The sequence below is a fragment of the Terrapene carolina genome, unplaced genomic scaffold, assembly GCF_002925995.2.
Source record: "Terrapene carolina triunguis isolate 2854851 unplaced genomic scaffold, T_m_triunguis-2.0 Scaffold89, whole genome shotgun sequence".
NCBI lineage: Eukaryota > Metazoa > Chordata > Testudines > Emydidae > Terrapene > Terrapene triunguis.
The window spans coordinates 15,912,051-15,937,025 of record NW_020664440.1 but is presented as its reverse complement, the minus strand read 5'-3'; positions in this window follow the sequence as shown (position 1 = coordinate 15,937,025).

Below are 24,975 nucleotides of genomic sequence, written 5' to 3'. Positions count from 1 at the left end.
GCATATCAGTAAACAAGACCTTTTGGCTCTGTGAATCATGTCTAAAATATTTGCAAGCCCTCCACAATCGCTGTGCTGGTGAAGAATGCGCTCATTAGGCAGGTCCAGATGTATTCAGTGGTCCATTGAGAGTCTAATTCCTCCTACAGATAAATCATTGGAATATTAATGCTGTTGTTTGCTTACAACTAGCATAAAAAGACTGAAGCAGCAGCTCCATGAACCATGGAGTGTGTGTCTATGTTAGAGCTGCACAAATTCAGAAGGTTCCACCTGAGAAGGTCTTAGACAAGGGAATACAAGGAGTTTACATATTTATTTCATTCCTTTTTCATTTGTGGCTTATCTTTTAGTATCCCAGAATGAAAAGGCTTTAAAAAAGCTCTGCAAATAAAGCTTATGGAAAATAGGAGCAAATAGTGATTTTATTTTGGATTTTGTGCTTACTGGCAAAAGTTCTCAGCTAAGCATTTATATGGCAAATGGGCCTGTTCTTTAATCTCACTTTAATCCTTTAAAAATGGCTGCCCTGCTCCTGAAAACTCTTGTTCAGGAAAGTCACTTTTCTCATGGGACCCAATGGACCACTGGGAGTAGGCTTAGGCACATGTGGACATGCTTGCAGGAGTGGGCCCTGCAACAAGCTAGTCATGTATGGATATATGCATCTATTTATCTATCTATCTATGAGAAGCGATACAGAGTTGAAAGGTTTAGACTCAGAAGTAGACACTGAAATTAAAGGGTGTTCTGATGAGGGCATTTGTTTTGGCCCTGAATAAAGGGTTTTTGTTTGGATCATCTAGGGTGACCAGATGTCCCGATTTTATAGGGACAGTCCCGATTTTTGAGTCTTTTTCTTATAGAGGCTCCTATTACCCCCCCACCCCCTGTCCAGATTTTTCCCATTTGCTGTCTGGTCACCCTAGGATCATCTCTAGTTATCTTAACTCCTCTTAGAATTCACTGAGTAATAATTAATGTGCTTTGGATTCCTAGAGTATCTGTCATTTGAGGATCACAAAGTGCACTGCTGGTCTGTATTAAACTGTATAGTGCTCTTTTGAGGTAGGTGGTATTATAACTATTTTTCAGAGGTTTGTGTAGAGTTTAAATGACTTGCCCAAGATCACACATCAATTCAATAAAAAAGATGGTAGAACCCAGAAGTCCTGACTCTTAGTCACTAGACTATATTTTCTTCTCCACATCAACAAATGTAACAAAATTTATTTTGTTCAGTGTCATCTGGGACACGAAAAGAACAATAAAAAGAATAAGAATAAAAAATAAAATACTGTACTAGTTTAACTGACTTGTTCTGACCCTCTCACCATAATATCCTCTGCAATCTGAGATGAGATTCACTAGCCATTATTTTTAAACCTTCCAACCCATGGCAATGATGTGCTTATCACAATAGTGGTAAATATATTTTATAAGACTTTCCAACTGCGTTTCAGTGCAGTTCCACTAATACACCTGACATTTCTAGCGCATTTGGAGAGGGATTTAATAGATTAAAGTTTCAAACCCATGATGTAAAATATGGCTGAGTTGCCTGTAAAGAATAGGTGTTCAGGGGGGCATTTTATTGTGAGTATTTATTACTTGCACATCTCTATGCCATTGGTGGCATGGGAATGGTTCTGCTGTTTCACAGAATACAGAGGTATTTTGCTTGCAATGGAAGGAAAGAAGCACTGACCACGTTTTTGACTATACATCTTCACAGTGCTAGCACTGTCACATTCAAGAAACTGCAGAGTTGCATAAGAAGGGACTCTCAGGCTACAGATGTTTTCTGTTATCTTCAGGGAGCACCTCCAATCTGTTTTATTTTGAAATCTGAAACCTCAAACGCATGCAAACTTGGCCTTGGGTTTGAAATTTGATCATTTACCAATCTCAGATTGCATTTGTAAAAGTTTGGTGAATGTAGGCTGTGCTTGTTTGCCCATCCTGGAAGCCAGAAACAACTCTCTCACCTCAGCAGGCTTCGCATGCTGCCTACAGTATTCACCCCCTTTCTCCAATATCCCCCAGGCATCCCCTTTCTTTTACCAGATGTCTTCAGGGGAGCTGGGACTTGCTGGAGGGGGTACAGTAACTTGTTGGGAGCATAGAGTGGGAAGGCACTGGCAGAAGTGAAGCAACCTCAGGAAGTTCTGGATTGAGGATCAAATCCTCAGTCAATGTAAATTGGTGTAGCTCCATTGAAATCAACAGAGCCGTGTTGATTTGCACCAGGGGAGGATCTAACCCTGAATCTCCAAGTGAAACTGCAAGGGTTGGTTTGCTTCTTGGTCATGTAAACCAGGATTGGTTTCCTAATCCCTTTTTAAATTGAACCCTGAAGAGCTTTGTACAGACCTAGCTATAGGTGATATATAACTAACAACAAGCCCTAGGTACTATGAAATAGTAGAGAAACTATGAGCTCATGGAGCCTAGCAGGTGTGATTTTGTTACTATTGCCACTAATTGAGTGCATCTGTTTGGACAGTCTCACATGTATATGGGATCTCCTGGGCTACTATTAATAATAATCAATAATATGTTATCCCAAAGACAAAACAACTCCTGTACATGGTACTCCACTGAAGGACAGCCACACCTGGGAAGGGAGGGAGGCAGTTGGTGAAACTGGGAAATTTTGGCCAAAGAACAAAACATTACAACAAATGCTTACTGTTACAGAAACTGCCTCGGGATCATTAGGACTTGATTTGCACACTAAGTGTACACTGTTACACATGTAAAAATGTTCACACATCTGTTCACTTAGGCCTGGTCTACACTAACCCCCCAATTCGAACTAAGGTACGCAACTTCAGCGACGTGAATAACGTAGCTGAAGTCGACGTACCTTAGTTCGAACTTACTGCGGTCCAGACATGGCAGGCAGGCTCCCCCGTCGACTCCGCGTACTCCTCGCGCCGAGCAGGATTACCGGAGTCGACGGCGAGCACTTCTGGGTTCGATTTATCACGTCCAGACAAGACGCGATAAATCGAATCCAGAAGTTCGATTGCCTGCCGCCGAACCAGCGCGGTAAGTATAGACAAGCCCTTAGAATAAAAATGCTTTCTAAACCATAAGAGTAGTATCACTAGCCTGACACTATAATAACACAATTGAGTTAATCTCTTTCTGGTTATAGGGCCCGATCTTCAGTGCATGTAAATCTACATAGCTTCATGGACTTTGGTGGAGTTATACTGATTTACATCAGCTAGGCATCTGGTCTATTTTTCAAAGTGACTTTTAGATAGACAGAGCTAGTGTGGGCAGCTCTGTGGACAGCTCCAAACTGCATCATCTATATACATCCACCTTAACCTGAATGGACCACCTCTAAGTTTGAAAGAGTCCATTCCACCTATATGGCTCATTTATCCGATGTCCTTTCTGCTGAGACGGTGACAAGGATTGGTGCAAATTGTGATAATGCCATTTGTGGTATGGTCAAGTGTCCACTAAGAAACCATTTAACAAATTTTTATCCTTTTAGCTAAGCTATTACAAGTCAGTATTTATGGAGTTTTTTATAAATCTGAGAAAGTGGGACCAGATTTGACAAGCTTCCTCATACTGAGAGCTATCTTACTGCACAATGACTAATTCTGAAATCAGTGGAGTTGCTTGTGAAGTAATGTACACCTCAGCATGTGTGCAGGTGACAGAACAGGACCCTTGGTAATCATCACTAGATCTCTTCCTCATTTTGCCTATTTAACAAACATTTATCTTCCATTACAGTTTAAAGATGAAAGTTAAAGAAGTATGGGCTGGATGAATGGACTATAAGATGGATAGAAAGCTGGCTAGATCGTCGGGCTCAACGGGTAGTGATCAATGGCTCCATGTCTAGTTGGCAGCCGGTATCAAGCAGAGTGCCCCAAGAATCTTCATTAATGATCTGGAGGATGGCATGGACTGCACTCTCAGCAAGTTTGCAGATGACACTAAACTGGGAGGAGTGGTAGATACACTGGAGGGTAGGGATAGGATACAGAGGGACCTAGACAAATTAGAGGATTGGGCCAAAAGAAACCTGATGAGGTTCAACAAGGACAAGTGCAGAGTCCTACACTTAGGACAGAAGAATCCCATTCACTGTTACAGACTAGGGACCAAATGGCTAGGAAGCAGTTCTGCAGAAAAGGACCTGGGGTTACAGTGGACGAGAAGTTGGCTAGGAGTCAACAGTGTGCCCTTGTTGCCAAGAAGGCTAACGGCATTTTGGGCTGTATAAGTAGGGGCATTGCCAGCAGATCGAGGGACGTGATCATTCCCCTCTATTTGACATTGGTGAGGCCTCATCTGGAGTACTGTGTCCAGTTTTGGGCCCCACACTACAAGAAGGATGTGGAAAAATTGGAAAGAGTCCAGCAGAGGGCAACAAAAATGATTAGGGGGCTGGAGCACATGATTTATGAGGAGAGGCTGAGGGAACTGGAATTGTTTAGTCTGCAGAAGAGAAGAATGAGGGGGGATTTGATAGCTGCTTTCAACTACCTGAAAGGGGATTCCAGAGAGGATGGATCTAGACTGTTTTCAGTGGTACCAGATGACAGAACAAGGAGTAATGGTCTCAAGTTGCAGTGGGGGAGGTTTAGGTTGGATATTAGGAAAAACGTTTTCACTAGGAGTGTGGTGAAGCACTGGAATGGGTTACCTAGGGAGGTGGTGGAATCTCCTTCCTTAGAGGTTTTTAAGGTCAAGCTTGACAAAGCCCTGGCTGGGATGATTTAGTTGGGGATTGGTCCTGTGTAAGGGTACGGACTCACCCCTGCCGTGCCCCCTACTGGTTGTCTGGGGGAATCAGCTTGACCCAGCCTCCGGAGCACCCTCTGCAGGCCGGTGATCCGCCTTGTCACTTCTACTGGGCCCCGTGTCCCACCCAGGACCCCGGTGCCCCTTACTCTGGGTGCTGCCCCCTGGCAGTACCTACACACGCTGGGTCTCCCCTCCCAGGGGAACCCCCACCCACTAACCCCAGCTTGCCTCAGAATAAGGCTACTGCCAGTCACCATCTAGCCCCAGTCCCGGGGGCAGACTGCAGTATCAGCCACTCATCACAGGCAAGGAGGGTTTGGACCTGCTGCCTTGGCCTATACCTGGGTTGCCCTCTGCAACCCCCAGTACCCCTTAGCCTAATGCTAGGCCGCAGCCTGGGGCTTTCCAGGCTGGAGCTCCCCTGCTCCACTCAGGTATCCTGTCGCTGCTCCCTGCAGCCAGGCCCTTCTCTCCTTGAACACAGAGAGAGACTGTTGAGCTCCTGGCTTCCAGCCTCTTTATACAGGCCAGCTGGGCTCAGACTGGGGCATGGCCCAGGTGCAGCTACTTCCCCAATCAGCCCAGTAGCTGCTTCTCTGCCCCAGCCTTCTCCCAGGGCTGTTCCAAACCCTTCAGGGCAGGAGCGGGTGTCCACCCCGCTACATCCTGCTTTGAGCAGGGGGTTGAACTAGATGACCTCCTGAGGTCCCTTCCAACCCTGATATTCTATGAAAACCACCTCCCACTTTGATGAATCTGACAATGATAGGCATCTAGGAGTACATTGTGCAGAGATGTGCAATAATTCCTTAGCAGGACTCCCACTGAATTTAGAGATCTGAACCCACACACAGTGCTTAGACAGGGTAGGAAGGTCAGTCATCAAATATAAATATCAATCTGCACAAAGAATGCTTTAGAAAGCCCACATTCTCAGACACTGCATATGGTCCTGATTTTTCCCCATCCTTATCTGGATTGCGAGGAGTAACTTACTCCACAGTTAGGCCCACTGAAGTAAATGGAACTACTTGATCCATAATGTACTCTTTATCTTGAGTAAAATGGCAAAATCTGGCCCTAAATCAGGATCAGGAAATGCACATAAAGCTATTCAGAAAATATCATAGACTTAACAAAACCTGTGTCGAGTAAGGTAGCATCCGCCACCTAGAGAGTCCTGTGAGAAATGCAAGGAAACATATAAAATGGCCCAACTCACCCTTAGGCACAGTTCTCTTAAATTCACACAGCATGTCTCCATTCTGACATTCCCTGCCTGCATATAACTCCAACTGATGTTTGTTGGCATTCGGCACAGAATAGTGATGAGATCCACCATGCAGTATTTTGCCTTTAAAATGCGTAATCTCCTCTGCTCCATTAAAAATACACCAAAGAGTACTTAGCTTTTGATGTCCACGGGAGGATACGAGGTTATGATTGTAGGCAGAAAGCACTGGAATTAACCAGAGGAAAATCTCTCTCTACTGGCTCGATTCCCTGATGGAGCTATGATAAGTAGAATTTATCTCAATTTACATATCCATGGTTTAAAGAATGTGCTTTGTTTGTCTTTAAATAGTATAATTCTTCATCAAAGGAATATGTTTGCTTAGAGATTGTGATCAAGGTCAATAGGTTTTGATGAAATAATCTTTTAATTGTAGCATATTTTATTTGATGTGTCTATTCATTCATAGGATGTGTGGCCACATCACAGAAATGAAGTGATATGTAACCTCTGACTTCCCTCCAAGAGCTTTGACATCAATAATATGTCCAACTTTCATGCCGTGTTCTGACCTTAAGTCTATAACATTATATCTATCCGGTACACACAACTTACCAAGGGTTGCAGTAGATTTGCCATCACTGGAAATTTTAAAATCTAGATTGGACTTTTTAAAAATTATATGGTCTAGTTCAAACCGGAATTAATTCAGGGAAGTTCTATGACCAGTGATATGCTGGAGGTCAGACTAGATGATCACAATGATCCCTTCTGGCCTTAGAATCTATAAGAGATTAGGTGCATACTTTGCATTACAATATTATCCTCTTACTTTTGGACATACCAATACCATAAGCACTTCCTCTCTCTCCCTCCCTCCTCCATATATATATATATATATATGTATATATACTGAGTTCCACCACAAAAAGACCACCAATCCTATAGTACAAAGTTCATATCCACTGGTAAATGCTCCATTACTTTGTGTGTAGATAAGTGTTAAAGGAGGGGGCGAAGTGATGAGGGCATGAGACTGAGGGTACATCTACACTTACCGGAGGGTCCGGCGGCAGGCAATCGATGTTCTGGGATCGACTTATCGCGTCTAGTGAAGACGCGATAAAATCGATCCCTGATCGCTCTGCCATCGACTCCGGAAATCCACCGTGGCAAGAGGCGGCAGCGGAGTCGACGGCAGCGCAGCAGCGGTCGACTTTCCCCCGTCCTCACAGCCAAGTAAGTCGACCTAAAATACGCAACTTCAGCTACGGTATTCACGTAGCTGAAGTTGCGTATCTTAGGTCGACCCCCCGCTGTAGTGTAGACCCAGCCTGAAATATGTAGCAGTGCTTCAGATGATTAGAAGAGTAGTAGAAATTTAGTTATAAGTTCTCTTTCTCCAAAGGCAGTTCAGGTTTTACAGTGAACTTCTCCAATTTGTTTGCCTTCTCTTTTGTCCTTTTACCTCCTTCTTGGACTGGAATTCGAAGTGGTAGTGTCATAATAGAGGGTATAGAAGCATCCTAGACAAAAGTCTGGTTCCTAACCCAGAGTACTGATTTATTAGGGAAGACGTTGGCTTGGGAAGAAGTCACTTGGTAGGGATCTGTGCTCACCTGTTGAGATTGACCAGGTGGGCACATGCCAGAGCAGGTTATAAAAGGGCAGGAGCTGCTCTAGTCTTGATCTTTGGCTATTTTCACTTGCTCAAGCTGAGAACCACAGGTCTAGAAAACCTGCCTTTCAGTGAAAGACTTAGGTATTTCCTCTCCTTGTGACTCACTTTCTCCCTTCTGTGCCCCAGAGCAGAGTGGAATATATGGGCCACAATAATTTTTGTTTTAGAAATTGAATATCTTATTTTGGTTTTTAACCAATTAGCTATATGTAATTCTATAGATTTCATTATGAGAGGAACCAAAGCTTACCCTGGGGATAAATCAATTCCAGACCACATGAATCAGATCCAGAACTCTCAAGTCTTCCCTTCTACTCAGATCATCAGCGTGACCCATTTGGCACACGAAAATATTTATGCAATCTGATACTAAACTGCATGCATCTTTCCTTTGTTTGCCTCTGTCCAGGCTGGGTAAAGCTGCCAATAATTAAATTGTCACTTCTTAACAAATTGCACCAATTATGCTCGCATTTCATTTCACTGCAGATGTAACGACCAGCCCTTATTAATACTATCCCAAATGTTTCCTTTCTAATTGGAGTAAGAAATATCTTTACAAATGAGGTCATTCTAATCTGTTATATTTCATTAATTTTAATTAAATAGGCTTCTTTGGCAGGGTTTGGCCCTCTGGATTGTGGAGGGTTGTTGCTCTGAAAAAATGTCAGAAAATGCTGATCTTCTGAGTTGTTTGTAGGATCTTTCTGAAAAAAATATAGAAAGCCTGAGTAACCACTGCTGGCAATCCCTTCACAGTGTGGTTCTGCAATCCTGGTCATTTACCTTAAGAGAGTGTTTCTCAGGGCAGGTCTTCACTACAGGGGGGGTCGATTTAAGATACACAAATTCAGCTACGCGAATAGCGTAGCTGAATTCGACGTATCGCAGCCGACTTACCCCGCTGTACGGACGGTGGCAAAATCGACCTCCGCGGCTTCCCGTCGACGGTGCTTACTCCCACCTCCGCTGGTGGAGAAAGAGCATCGATTCGGGGATCGATTGTCGCGTCCCAACGAGACGCGATAATTCTATCCCCGAGAGGTCGATTTCTACCCGCCGATTCAGGCGGCTAGTGTAGACCTAGCCTCAGCCTCTCCAGGCTGGTGACCCCTTATACAAAGGAAAAAAAGCAACCCCCCCCTTCCCATTTACTATACAAGTAAGAGTAAAAAAAAAAATCTCTCAATGCTAACAGTAGAAAGCATATATAATTTGTGTTTTGAGAGGTTGACGGAGAATACTTGATATTGAAGGGTAAGGGTGGAAGTGGAGGAGCGAGATTTTCTTTGAAATATTAATAAAATTTGCAATGCTAAGACACCCATGGGACAGAAATGCAGGATAAAGGACTCATGCATTTTTCAAAGAAAAAAAGTGTTGACTGAAAATTTGTGCCCAGCTCTCATTGTATTTGATCCTTCATTCTGGGGTTGTTGCTATGAAAAAAGTCAAATGCCAAACTTTTCTCTTTGCGTGTGAGATATGATTTACTTCCAGTTATTGACATAAAGCAGGATGCATATATGGATGCATTCATTCTTTCATTCCTTCTAGGAATGTAATGTTCTGCAGAGGCACCATTCACAACCATTAAGTGATAATGAGCAGTCGTTATCTGATTTCATTATAAACATCAGCCAGTGGCAGATGACTCATTTTACTTCTAAGCAATAACACCAGGATAAAAGCAGAGTTTTCAGGAACTTTTCAAAGCTCTGATTAAACTGAAGCACATTTGGGGTATTTCTCTGCAATGGATCCTATACTATGTTAATCTTGGTTTTATAAACTGAGTATCTACCCATCCTCATCACTCTTTCAAATTATTTTTATAACAAATTGATCTTGCTAATGTTAAATTTTCTTCTTTCATTGTTTCTGTCCCTCCAGTAAAACTCAAGGTTGCATGTGATCTCAAGTGAAGAGTCTCATTAATTACCTTTAATATTTTATCAACATTTTCTGGTGTTAGCTGCAACCTTTCTCCATTGACTTTTTAAACTGTTCCAGCAAAGAGGTTGACTTTTCTGTATTAAATAAATGGTCAATTAATGAGTGGGTTTTGCTTCTGTGATTTTTTTTAAGCTCAAAATCTGAATCAATAATCTCTTGACTAGGCAAAAGGAAGAAGTTAGATTATAATATTTTGAATGACCGTCTTGAGAATAAATGTTTGATTTTCCGTTGGGGATTCTAAAAACAAAGGAAAGGTTATTTGTCAGATTTCTCTCTCTCACTGTGTGCACATCTGAAAGTGAAAGGACATATAAAGGGGCCAATTCCATCCCAGGTTCCTGTAAATAAAATCCTGATCCCACTGAAGTCAATGGCAAAACGTCTATTGACATAGGTGGCCCGGATTTCATCCTGATGGGGTTCATTGAGCAGCTGCAGGGGATTGCAGGAATTCTCCCAGTGCAGGAGCCAAAAGGCTGACCTAAGTAGCACTATACAGGCTGCCTTGCACTCCCTGGGACAGGTCTGAGCGTGGGAGGGGGCATGTCTATGGTGCTCTGTGCTACAAGCGATTCTCAGTTTCAGAGCAGCAGTTTCACCAGATTAGGCTGCTGATGACAACTAGAGCAGCGGCTCAGTCCTGGCCCTCAGCACAGGCAGAATCCAGGCAGACCAATAGTGGACTGCTGGGCTGCAGCCTGTGAGCCACAGCTCTGCCTCAGATGTTGTTAATTGAATAACTGGAAGTGCTGGAGTGCTTGGTGTGAGAGAGACTTAAACAAAAGATATAGGGTCCAGCTCCATTTCAGGAGTGTCATGCAATCCTGAGGGCGAAGATGTGTGACACTGGGGCTGTTCTATAATGGTGCAATCCTCCCAGCTACTAAAGTTGGCTTAATAAAATTGATCAAATGATTCATTCAGGCCTGGTCTTCACTAGAAAGTTAGGCCGACATAATTTGCCTTGTATTGTCCTAGTTGTGCAGGTGTTTACACTCAAATTTGTCTCTGGCTGATGTAAGCACCCTGTTAGAGCGGCACAGTAACTCCACATCCCCCAATGGCATCAGGGTGACCAGATCACCCAGGTCAAATATCGGGACGCGGGGGGGAGGGGCAGGGGGGGGGGCCGGGGCAAAAAAAAAAACAAAAAACCCTCCTCCACAAGTGCTGGAGGGAGGCCCCGGAGATGCAGGGGGAGCGCGGTGCCGTGAGTGAGAGTCCGGCCTGGCCCCGAGAAGGCAGGACTCAGTCGGGCGGTACTGGAGGGAGAGGAGGAGGGCGACCCGCGGGGCCAGGAGGCAGCTGTTCTCCCTCCGTGGGCAGCGGGACTTGGGAGCAGCCGCTGCTGCAGCTCCCACTGCCGCGGGGGGAGGAAGCGGCCGATGGCCAAGCTCGGCAGCTGCGGCTCTGGCGCCCGGGCCCGAACCCCCTAAGCCTGGGCCTGCTGTGGTGACCCAGCGCGCACGCTGCGACTGGCCAGGGGCTGGGCACAGCGTGCGCACTGTTGGGTCCCCGCAGCAGGCCCGGGCGGTTCGGGCCCGGGCACCAGAGCCACAGCTGCCAAGCTTGGCCATCGGCCGCTTCCTCCCCCCGCGGCAGTGGGAGCTGCAGCAGCGGCTGCTCCCGAGTCTCACTGCCCGGGGGGGAGAACAGCTGCCACCTGGCCCCGCGGGCTGCCCCTCTACTCTCCCTACTGCCCGACTGAGTCCTGCCTGCTCAGGGCCAGGCCGGACTCTCACTCACGGCACCGCGCTCCCCCTGCATCTCCGGGGCAACCCTCCAGCGCTTGTGGAGGGAGGAGGAATAGTGAGCCTGGGGAAGAGGCGGGGATTTGGGGAGGGAACCAATGGGGGAAGGAGGGGGCGGAGTCGGGGAGGAGGGGGGACGAGCACTTCCGGGCTCCGGAGCATTTGCTTGTTTGTCCAGTGTCCCAACCTAACATTGGTTGGGATGTGGGACAAACAAGCAAATATCGGGACAGTCCCGATAAAATCGGGACGTCTGGTCACCCTAAATGGCATGCTCAAAATTAGCTGCCAGCCTATCTGCCTCCGCGCCCCGGCCCTGCGGAAACTTCTCTCCCTTTGCCTCACAGATGTTATGGAGCACACAGTGGGCAACGATAACAATGGGGATATTGCTTTCATGGAGATCTAATCTACTAAGCAAAGTGCACGAGCAACCCTTTAAACATCCCAAGGCAAATTCCACCACCATTCTGCACTTGCTCAGCCTACTGTTGAACTGCTCCTTATTTCTGTCCAGGTAGTTGGTGTATAGCTTCACGAGCCATAGGAGCAAGGGGTAGGCTGGGACTCCCAGGATCACTATTGGAATTTTAACGTCATCAATGGTTATTTTGCGACCCGTAAAGAAAGTCCCTGATTGCAACTTTCTGAACAGACCTGTATTCCTAAAGATGTGCGCGCCATGCACGTTTCCTGACCATCCTACAACGATGTCGGTGAAACACTCCCTGTGATCCACCAGCACTTGCAACACCATAGCAAAGAATCCCTTTTGGTTTATGTACTCTTTGGCAAGGCCAAGATAGGGATATATGTGCCAGCTATTGCTCCCCCTGCAGTTAGGGAACCCCATCATGGCAAAACCATCCACTCTATCCTGTACATTGCTACCCTTCTTAGCAGAAGTTGATTAATGGCCCTGCACACTTGGATCACAACAGCTCCCACAGTGGATTTACCAACTCCAAATTGATTCCCCACTGACCAATAGCAGTCTGGTGTTGCAAGCTTCCACAGAGCGATCACCACTGTCAAAGCAAGTCTCATTTTAGTGTAGCTGCACATCAGGGCTGGGAAAATCTCTGTACAAAATTCCTGGAAAGTGGCCTGCTCATCATCCTATAACTATGAGATTCCACCAGTCAGTGCTTCTTCCCTGGGAGTGAGGGAAGAAACTGCATCATGGAAGGTCGAAGCCATGTTCCCATTCCACCCTGCAACAATTTTTGGTCCCATAAAGCATTGCAAGCCCTTCCTAAAAACCCCTGCGGCTAGTTGCACTGTGGGATAGCAACCTACAGTGCACTGCTCTCTGCACTGATGCAAGCATTGCTAGTGAGGATGCACTCCACCGACACAAAGAGTGGGGTGTGGACATGCCCAACCAACTTAATTTCTGTGGAGGCTGGATGTTGACTTAAATTAAGTCGACTTAACTTTGTAGTGTAGACATGGCCTTAGTCTTCTGCAAAAGAGAGAATTTAAGGGAGTTTATATTGTTGTAAGTTTCTAAAAGCATCAGAGAATATGGAGATATTTTATAAAGGCTAGAAAACTTTCAAAGGGACACTTCAGTATCAGAGTAAACAGGGAATCTTAAAAAGTTATCTAAAGTGGTTACACAACTGAAAACTCTGGAAACACAGCATAGGAACTTTGAAAAGACCACAGAGCTATGCCTGGCAAAGCAAGAGATCCAGAAAAATGTCCACCGGTTGCTTAAATCACTGAAATTCTGCAAATAGTATCAGGTTGTCCCAAGCGCTAAGGAGAATACTTCTTGGGTAAACTCTATGACACAATAATACCTTTCTCATAATAATCCATTCTTCAAAGAGCTTTTTCCTCTTTTAAACGCCATAAAATATAATATAAATCTTTTAAACTCCATAAAATATAATTCTATGAGCCAAATTCTTCGGTCCTTTCCAACTCAAAACTCCTATTGGAGCAACAGTGGGAATTGTGACTGCGTAAGGACTGAAGGTTGTGGCTCAGGAGAGGGAAAATCTGAATAACATTTGGCTGAATACTGAAACCTATCCCTGCATATTTCTAGTCCACTCTTTAGAGAAAAATCTCTGTCCCTTAAAAATAAGACAGAGTGAGAAATGTTCCAGCTGGAAACATGGATGGCTACTTCTATTCTGATTTATATCTTTCTCATCAGACTTAAGAAATGTTCAGAGTTTCAGAAGCCACTCTATAGTTGCTTAGAAATTTTATCAAATACAAGAAATTACTTGAATATAGAGATATGTTTGAGATTCTGCCCATCTACAAATGTTGGGAAATTCAATGTTATTGTTTTCACCTAACTTGGATTCTTGTGCACCTGTTGTAATTTGTGTACCTGTCGTCATTTGCATTCTATAGTGTTACCTTTAATGCTATACATCCATGCACCCACCAACAATATATATGAATAGAATGATTTTGTGTTCATGCGACCGCCAAAAGATCATTTATGTTGCTGATATTTTTTCTGTGAACTCAGTTTCATTTTTTTTAAAGAAAAACAAGAATATTCAGCTGTTGTACCTTGCTCCTAATGGGAGTCCACTAATTGCTGCAGGCATCTCACGACCCAGGCTGAATACATCAGCTGGCTGGATTGGGAACAGGGTGACATGTATTGGATAGACCACTCACCATGAGTTGGGCCATTTCCCCCATTCATACACTCAAATACACAAGGGAAATCATGGGAAGAAATTTATGGGCAAAGTGCAGTTGTTAACCTGTTGACATGTCGTTTCAGTCTGCAATACTCCAGATATATATGTTGGAGCATCTTACCTCAGTGCTTTTTTAATAAACTTAGGACCTGATCTTTCACATACAGACTGGAATAATAACACTCCAACTTTAGTGGGAGCAGGGTTAACAACATCAAACAAGTGCATGTGTAGTATTAATGTTAGAGGCTAATACAGTAACTTTGCAGCATTTTACACAACCTAGCAGTACTGTAATTATCTATAACAAAGGTCTGCTCCTAAAGAGTCAACGAAATAAACGAAGTGTCTTAATAGGTCAGTAATTCATGCTCTTAATGATGAAATCCATGGCATCGGTCAAGTTTTAAAAGCAAAATAAAAAATTTAAAAAGAGACTGTTTGTATTATAGAACACAAGAAGATACCCGACATTTTGTTCACAATTCTGTTGCTTCAGAGAATTTTAACACACATCCTAAAAATATTTACCTTTGGGTTTAATGAAGCAGGGGATGTGTCAGCCTAAGGTTAGTTTAGTGATGGGGAAAATGATAAACACCTAAACAACTAGTTCCTAATATAAAACTGTCTTCTCAACACTAAGTATTGTACTGTTAATGAAATTTTGCTCTTCCATACTAACTCCATCCAAGGATATTAATCTGATTTACAAACATCAGCGTATTTGGCCTCTCAGGTATGGTAGATATTGGCATCATAGTTTTGCAAATGCAGAAAGTGAGGCACAGAAGTATTAAGTGACTTAATCACAAGCTCTGTGGCAGAACCAGGAATAGCATATAGGTCTTCCAGTGTCTTTGCCACCAGGCCATTCTTTTCCATAGTATTAGATTATAATTAGGGCTGGCTGGAAAACAAGAATTCCATTTCACGAAACATTTTGAGGATTTAATCTTTTTTAGTTGGCATCAGAACAAAAACAAAATTATTCATGAAAAAACACAGAATCAGAACAGGAAGGGACCTCGAGAGGTCATCTATTCCAGTCCACTGCACTCAAGGCAGGACTAAGTATTATCTAGACCATCTCTGACAGGTGTTTGTCCAACCTGCTCTTAAAAATCCCCAATGATGGAGATTCCACAACCTCCCTAGGCAGTTTATTCCAGTGCTTAATCACTCTGACAGTTAGGAAGTTTTTCCTAATGTCCAACCTAAACTGCCCTTGCTGCAATTTAAGCTCATTGCTTCTTGTCCTATCCTCAGAGGTTAAGAAGAACAACTTTTCTCCCTCTTTCTTGTAACAACTTTTTATGTACTTGAAAACTGTGATCATGTCCCCTCTCAGTCTTCTCTTCTCCAGACTAAACAAACCCAATTTTTTCAATCTTCCCTTATAGGTCATGTTTTGTTGTTCTTCTCTGGACTTTCACTAATTTGTCCACATCTTTCCTGAAATGTGGCACCCAGAACTGGACACGATACTTCAGTTGGGGCCGAATCAGCACGGAGTAGAGCGGAAGAATTACTTCTCTCGTCTTGCTTACAATACTCCTGCTAATACATCCCAGAATGATGTTTGCTTTTTTTGCAACAATGTTACACTGTTGACTCATAACTAGCTTGTGATCCACTATGACCCCCAGATCCCTTTCCGCAGTACTCCTTCCCAGGCAGCCATTTCCTATATTGTATGTGTGCAACTGATTGTTCCTTCCTAAGTGGAGTACTTTGCATTTGTCCTTATTGAATTTCATCCTGTTTACTTCAGACCATTTCTCCAGTTTGTCCAGATTATTTTGAATTTCAATCCTATCCTCCAAAGCACTTGCAATCCCTGCCAGCTTGGTATCGTCCACAAACTTTGTAAGTGTACTCTCTGTGCCGTTATCTAAATCGTTGATGAAGATATTGAACAGAACCGGACCCAAATCCCTGCAGGACCCCACTCGTTATGCCTTTCCAGCATGACTGAACCACTGATAACTACTCTCTGGGAATGGTTTTCCAACCAGTTATGCACCAACCTTATAGTAGCTCCATCTAGGTTGTATTTCCCTAGTTTGTTTATGAGAAGGTCATGAGAGATGAGACATCCCCCTGAGAATAGCTCACTGGTTAGCCTGCTCAGTGGGGATATGGGGGGGGTCTAGTTTAAGTCCCTGCTCTGAATCAGGGCTATAGAGTCAAGCTTTCTTGTTAGAGCTGTTTCACTTTGTATAAATAATTATTCATGGGGCCCAGGAGAGTGATTGACTGACTCTGTGGCCTGGTTGCTAGGGCACTCATCTGGGATGTGAGAGACCCAAGCTTAAGTCCCTCCTCTAAATCAGCCAGAGCCAGGACTTGAACCAGGCTCTCTCACATAAGTGTGCCAACCTCTGCCCTATTGGCTGTTCTGAAGTGAATCCGTCTCTCTCCAGAAACTGCACCCTGGACCTGGGAGACCCGCCGGATGAAAATTTAATCAAAACTAATATGTTTCCACAAAAAGTTTCTGTTTCAATTAATCAGCATTTTCCAATGAAAAAAACATTTCATGGAAAAATTCCCAACCAGCTCTAGTTATAGAATTATCCAGCTGACCTATGTCATACCATGACATTTCTGGGGCTCTGTGCTGAGGACAGTTATAATCTATCAGTAGTTAGATAGGAGAGGTTGTCAGAAAAAAAATCCATTAGGAGATGATGGTTATGGTATTTTGGGGAGGAGGGAACTGGAGTGAAATACCAGGGGGCTGATTTGTTAGAATGTTGGCTTGTGAGCAAGAGCTATAAGTGCAGTTGAAATCTTTGTTCTCTCCTTGGAAAAATGACCCATGGGGCTCATAAAGTCTTGTTCAAACTGCGGACTCAGCTTAGTTCTTCAGTGATGCAGAACATATACACTGGTGTGAAGATACAAAAAGCCAATATAAATAATACACTGCCCACATGTGACCTGTCAGAGGACTGAACAAGACTAGGTGATGTCAGACTAAGGAGCTGCAAAACACCAGGAAACAGTGAATATAGGATTGCAGGAACAGTCTTGGGCTACAAAAGATCATTTCTGGAGTCAGGTGCAAACCCAGACTTTCACAAATGGCAAGTTTTGGTTCAGTCCATTCTAGAGAAAGGGACTAGTCATGATGTCAACAGATTATTGACTTGTTTAGATCTGGATTTCTGGTGTGGGATTTCTATCCATTCTCCTTTCCTTGCACATGCATAATGGATAAAAGGAGCTGCACACAAGCATCAAAGGCAGAATAATCCCAATAAATATTGAAAAAGTGGAAGTCCATTTGTGAGAAATCATGCTAATAATATTTATTGTAAATGTCTATTTCCAGATGTTTCTGCTGTATTATACTTCTGGGACAAAAACATTCTCATTTCCATTCAACAGGTTCATTGATATAGTCAAATAAATTTCTCTTATGCTCCAAAAGGCCCACATCTAAGTAGACAGCTCCATGGATGAAGATATTTTCTTGTGATATACTTCAGACTACATCCTCAGGCTAAGTGTTATTGCATGAAGCACTTATTGTTAGAAGTGCAAGGGATGGTCTGATAGGCTCCTGAGTCTGAAGACCATCAAAGGTTTTCCTGTGAGAATCAATTTCAGATAGGAGCCAAGACTGACTGATGGATGAGGCAGGAAAATAAAGAGAAAGAGGCTGAAGTTGACTAAGTATTTATCGATGTAAAATATTCTTTTAAAGATGGAGAGGGGAAGGATGGTCTTGTAGTCAAAGCTATGGACTTAGACTCAGGATTTCTGGATTCATTTCCTAGCTCTACCACAAGTTTCTAGTATGACCTTGGGGAAATCACTTAATCTCTGCATCCCAGTTCCCCATCTGTAAAGTGCAGGTCATAATATTTCTTTCCTTCCACCTATCATCAATCCTGTCTATTTAGATTGCAAGCTCTTCAGGGCAATGGACTCTATCTACTAGGGCACTGCAGCAACTAGCACAATGGGGTCCTGACTTGAGTGGGGCCTTTTGATTATACTGAAATAATAATAATGAAAGAAGTGGAGCAGATGAAAAGAAAACAACACTCAAATAATTGCTTCCTGCTGGTCCCCTGCCAGGCTTCTGGTTCTTCAAACGGATCCCTCTGAAGATAGCTGTTGGGTCTTCACTGCCCCAAGAGTGAAGAGACATGTTCTGTCAAGAGAAATGTTCTGCTTCTTTCTCTTTTTATTTTGGTTTGAATGGAGAAGCTGATTGAGTGTAGGTATTGCAGCTTCCCAAATGGTCTATCTTTCTTTTCAGATTTCCCAGAGTGAAGTAACACAGAGGGACAGACTTGGTGAAATGCGAAGCGTGAGGGCTTGAAGCATCGGCTGGAAAAAGTAAAAGGCAGTTGCTATTCCTGCCACTAAACAGCTGTAAATGATAATGCTACTACTTGTAAAGACCATTTCCTAGTTGCTGAGCAAATGTAGAGCTTGAAACATTTTTAAAAGACAAACAGTGCAAAGATACTCAAACTGTTCTCAAACTGTGGTCGGGACTCAAAGTGGGTTGCGACCACATATTAATGGGATCACCGGGGCTGGCGTTAGACTTGCTGGGGCCCGGGGCTGAAGGCCGAGGCCCACCACCCTGGGCCAAAGCTGAAGCCCGAGGGCTTCAGCCTGGGTGGTGGGGCTCAGATTACTGGCCCCCTACCTGGGGCTGAAGCCCTTGGGTGGGGGCCTTGCGTGGGCTCAGGCTTTGGTCCCCCCTCCTGGTATCATGTAGTAATTTTTGTTGTCAGAATGGGGGTTGCGGTGCAATGAAGTTTGAGAACCCCGGATAATCTAATCTAATCTATCTATCTACTCTCATGAATAAGGAACACTCACATAAATAAAGGTTTGCAGTATTGGAACCACAACTTTTTACTACATTGTTTATACAGTCCTCCTTTCAGCATGAGTGGCTCCCATTGACATAAATGGGGTCCCAGTATGTCTATCCAAGAGCAGAATTTGATCCTTATTTTATTTGCTGTGAGAAATTCATTAAGGAACACATTATACAGATGTTTAGATCATTCAGAAACCTGGGAGTGTAATAGGCTGTTTTTTAAAAAATATTAATGAATAGAAGAGGAGTCCTGGCACAGATGTTAGAAGAGCTCAACTGAAATTTATCCACAAAATCAGGAGGAAGTCATTTCACTTTTTAAACAGGTATATCGCTTTTTGATTTTATTCAAAAGACCCTCTAGGGGAAGTGAGAAATCATCTTCTAAATCCATTGCTTAGGCACTGACACAGGCTGTATCACCAGAGCATATGAATATCTCATAATGATTAGTGCATTTAGACTTACCCCTATGAGGTAGGGAACTATTATCTCCACTCAACAATGAACTGAGGCACAGAGAGACCAAATTACTTGGGCAAAGTCAAATGAGAAATCTGTGACAAAGCTGAGAATCAACCCCCAAAATTCCAAATATTAGGCTAGTGTCTTAGCTGCAAGACCAGCATCCCACAGTAAGGCTGCTACAGAAAGGAATAGTAGCAAATGGAAAAATCCTCTGTGAATTGAATTTTTAATTGGGTGACCCAATGCTGCATGACAGGACCCGATGAGTAATTCTTTGTGATGGATGATCACAGAGAGGATGAGAGGCTAAAGAACACCATGTAGGCTGAAGCAGGTACAAGGAGTTTCCTTTATTGAATATGTGCCAAAGCAGATTTTTGCTCAACTACCAAGAACAAGGTGAGGAGCGAGAAGCCTGGAGATGTTGCTAGTTGAGACATTCAAGCATACTTTTGTGATGCATAAGAATAACAGCATGTTATCAGCTTTATAGTGATGTCATGATATGGCAGTTCTGGAGAGAAGGAGAAAAGAATAGGAAATGTTATACAGAGGGTAGAAATGACCTTGGGAGCAGAGACTGTTCTTAGAAATCAATGGAGCTGAAGTAGTGAGCAGTTGAAGCTCATAGAATATCAGGGTTGGAAGGGACCTCAGAAGGTCATCTAGTCCAACCCTCTGCTCAGAGCAGGACCAATCCACAAACAGAGTTTTGCCCCAGATCCCTAAATAGCCCCTTCAAAGACTGAACTCACAACCCTGGATTTAGCAGGCCAATGCTCAAAGCACTGAGCTATACCTCCCTGCCCCAGCCTAGAAGTCTTAAAGCTGAAATATAAAACCAGGTCTTAATCAATTATTATAATTATTTGCTATTTGTATTGTGGCAGCAACTAGGAGCCCCAGTTATGGATCAGGATCCCACTGTGCCAGACGCTGTACAAACACAGAACAAAAGAACTGTCCCTGCTCCAAACAACTTCAGTCCCATTGCATCTATACTAATGGACAGTCTCTTTAATCACACTGTAAGAATTTTTCCTGAACCTTCCATGTATTCTCCCTTACCGTTTTCTTTCCCATGCGTAGTCTACATTTCAGGTATTCTCTTTAATTATGTTGCACTGTACAATTTGCATAATATATTTCCTTTTCCCAACTGTTGGACTGCAAACTGATAAAGATAAAGACAGGAAAACCTCTTCAAAACTTTCCTCTCTATCTAGGCACAAAAAGCCCTAGAGATTGTGCTACTATTTTCTCTGAGATCTCCTTTAACTGCCATTAATCTACTCACTTTTGGAATTGTGTATCATTTCTGGTCACCCACCAGATGGCACTGTGGTAAAACATTTAATTTAAAACATCTGTTTAAATATTAACTGACAGCATAAGTGTACATGCTAAATTTAAGGGACCTTCAGGGTTAGGAAAATAGATTGGATTTATGGGAAGAGTATTGATCTGTAATGGAACTGAGTTAGTTGTAAATGATATTTTATACTCAGAATCTTTACCTATTACTGCAGTTCTGAAAAGGACTCTTTAGGGCTAATTAAATCATATATTTTTGGATTATTTTAACTACAGGAGCTAATGAAGAACATAACTGGGGTAAATGCAGTACTTATTAATACAGCTATACCAATTGTCCATCCATAGTTAGGTTTGGGCTGACATTTTTATTAGAAACTCCTAATATTTTGGATGATATAGCTAGGGTTGTGTAAACCTTGCATATTTATGGTCACAAGGCAGTGGTGTAAGTGTGTGAGTAGTTTATTCAAACCTTGCCTTTGGCTTTGATTTCCCGGAGTTCACATCATTGCATGAGTCCCTTTGAGCTCCAGATCAGCAGGAATTGCAGCTTGCCCAGAACTTTTAAAGATCAGGCCCATATTAAGTTGCTGTTTTACCATAAACACTTTAAAAAATTCAACACCATGAATAGTCACAAGGATTAATTGTGAAATTCTTATGATGTCGCAACAGCATCATACTAAATAAATAGCAATGTGTTACATTTATGTAGTCCATCTCATTCCACATGATCCCTAAAGACTTTGCAGATGATATACCATGGCAGCTACTCTGTAGCTATAATACAAAACAGCATCAAATGCATGGCAGTCAGTTACAAGCTACTTTTCATTTCAAAATGTAGCTTAACTTTATTTTTAAAATTGTTTAAAAATGCTCAAAACCAATAACATTTGATTTAGAAAATGTTGAAATGAAACTTTTCTTTCGGTCTGAAACTATTTTTTTTTTTTTACTTTTCAATTCACAAAAATTTCCAAAAAACTGTTTTTCGTTTAAACTGAAAGTCTGTTAATTGTACAGTTCTAATTGGGAGTGGAATTTGTCTTGACTGTTGGGTCAATAAATTATGATAGAAAAAGTCTTCCTAATTACATATTCCTTCATTGACAACATTGTCTCCATCCGTGAAAGATGGATGAGAGTTTGCGATGCTGGGCATGGGCTGGGGATGCACAATAGGCCACTGACCCATTTCTATTTTTGGAGCTGTCACTATGATGTGAAACATGTACCCAGAGTATTGAGTTCTTTTTACCTGTGCACCTTATCTTAGTTTTTTTCTTGAGTGTTTGTTCACGGGAGGAAGAAGGGCCAGGATGCTACTGATTTTTATTAAATATTAGTAGCTTTCTCAGATCTGACTAGTCATCATCCCCCTAGAATCTGACCAGGTATTCTTAGGAGAGGTTCTTAAAATAAACACTATCCTTATGGAGCTGGCTGGGACAGAAGTAGCCGGGTTGACACATTCTTCTTGAATTTGAATGTAGTTGATGAAGTGCCTGCAGAACCTGTGAGAGGGGGCTGGAGAGCTGAAGTGCCTATGACTGCCAACTGTCTGTTTCATGATTACACCACTTTTCATTGTGTTTGAGCTTGACAAGGCTTTGAGAACACTTTGTTCCAACCTGTATATGGCTGGGCTGGGGAGATGAGAGTTCATCAAGATATTAAATGCACACAAGGGAGCATGGAAAATTAAAATAGAAAGCTTGCACTGGCAGCTTAGGTGCTGCTGTTTAAAGCCACAAATGCTGACTGTCTAGAGACCTGCTGATAAAAGTGTTCCCTCTTTCTTTTACTGCTGTGTCTTCTCTGCCTCTCCCTGTTTGGAGACCCAACAAGAAGCATTTGACAGGTAATAACATATGGCTAAGCAGACAACTACCTATTCTATTCCATTCCAAGTTTTGCTGCCTGTTTGGTATGGCAGTGTAGACTTGGCTAACAAATTCTCAACCTTTTGGCAGATTGTTCTCTGAGATAAGTATGCAGCATTACAACCCTCAGTAAGTCATATGGTTTCCTAAAATAGGAATACCTTTGTAAACTAATTCCCCTTCATCACTACAGGATGCTTAAGGCTTATTTGGATGCACTTGGTTTAACAGCATTTTGGTATTTTCCTGTAAGGTGCAAGATGAATCTTTTTTTTTGCCTCTTCCTAGAATCCAAGACACTGGAACAGTTTTGGTACATCCCCTAGGTTCAAGTATGAAAGAATCCCTGGCTATTCTTCTCTGACCCTTCTATCCTGTTTGAAAGTCCTACCTTCTACTTCTGCATAAGATCAGCATAAGAGGATACCTCTAAAACTAGAAAGCCCTTCTGTTGCTGCTTGCTCCCCTGGACAAGATGGGACTGGCAGCCAGGGGCAGGATCATGTGCATACTAGACCACAAAGAGCTGGAGAAAAAGAGAGTGAAGTGGATAAGTGGAGACTCCAGGGATCTCTGCCCAGCTGCTGAGAACCTCTCTTTCCACACAAGCCACCCCCAAAACCAACAGAAGGCCTCAGTTGCCCAGCTGACTTTAGCTATTCCCTACAATCTTTTAGTGCAGGTCAAGGTACGTAGATGACAAATAATGCTGCTCTATAGCTTACAATTAAGAGCTTAGGCTAGGAAACATGGCACATAGAATAACTGTTCCTACCTCTGACTCATAGGTAGGGGGGCTATACACTGTGTGGGGAGGTCGGTGATCCTATATAACTGTGAACAGGATGTGCTGAGTCATGATTGGACTCAGTGCCCTGTTACTCAAATCCCCACCAGTATACGCTAATTGGGATCTGATTGAAAGACAGGCAGTTGGCAGAGGGTGTCAATTAACTGAGTAGAGTTACAGCTGAGGAGCTAATTTGGGTGCAAGTGTTCCCCCAACTGCTGGGACTATATAAACAGACAGGAGGTTAGTGCTAGGGAGAAGATTAGGGAGCTGAAAGAAGTAGGGCTGGCCAGTGCTACCACTTTTCACATGAACAAGTAGGAAAAGCTAGCTATTGACTGTAAATAACACTCTAGGTAGTGGCTTGCTGAAGGGGTATAATGAAGTATGGTGATGGTTAAGAGCACCTGGAGTTGTGGTGGTCAAGTATTGAGATTCTAATATTATTAGAAGATTATCTCAAAATACCACCTGGGTGACAAACTTGATCCAGTCTTTTTACCTTCTATGGGTGTGATTTTCTTCCTCTCTGAAACTGTAACATAGGTGTCTTAGTAAAGCAGGTATGGTGTGAAAGTTGAGAAAAAGAATAGTACTTGGTAGAGCTAAGCAAACATCAGGCAAACCATTCAGAAATGTGTTGGAGAACTTGCCAAGTACTCTGCTTGAGAGTGGGGTGTGTGTGTGTGTGTGTGATATTACAGAAAATGGAGATGGCTATGAGGGACAACAGAAAGGCCACCTGAAGATGGGGGAAATAAGGAAGGTGCATAAAGGTATCAGAAAATGAAAAATCATGAACTATGAAACCATAGCCAACCTTTTTCAGAACACTAACTTCTGTACCTCACCCAAAAGTCAAACTGGATTCAAACCAACACATTTTAGAGTTGAAAACACCCATTAAGTCATTCAGTCCTTTTTCTCTTGTGATACTTTTGTATGAAGTACTATCCAAAGCCAATGGTTCCAGGCTGCTTGAAACCAGGTGAGCATCTGATTCATTAATGTGATCTCTTCAGCCTAGCACGTCTGGTTTTTTTACCTGAAATTCTAAATGGATAATATGGTAAAGCAGAGCAGATGGCTTCCTTAACCACCCCACAGCACTAGCCAGTTTAACCATTTCCAGCACCCTCTAACATTTTTCAATTGTTTTTCATATTTCCAGTAGAAGAGCCATATCCCTGTGCAAAGTACAAAATGTAGAAATATTGTATATGGACTGAATTTAGCTTTGTGACACTATTCTCACTCTTTTTCTTATTTCAGAATGTTAAAGACCTTTCAGGAATTCTCTGAACGCAAATGCTCCTTCAGTTACTTTGCCTTTGCTACTGACACATTTAAGACAAAAAAAAAAATTTTCCTTGTGCCCTTTTACATCTTGTAGATTATGAATCTCCACAGCGCATTGATTTGGAGCGGGGGTAAGGAAAGCCGTATATTCTTTGTGTTGTCAATGTGGAGGTATCTCATTACCCTTTTGGGGATTTTGCTGTGTGACTTTCAGGGGAGATGTTTCCATTCTTGCTCATGCAGACAGCTCCAGCAGTAGCCTGAGAACATAAGCC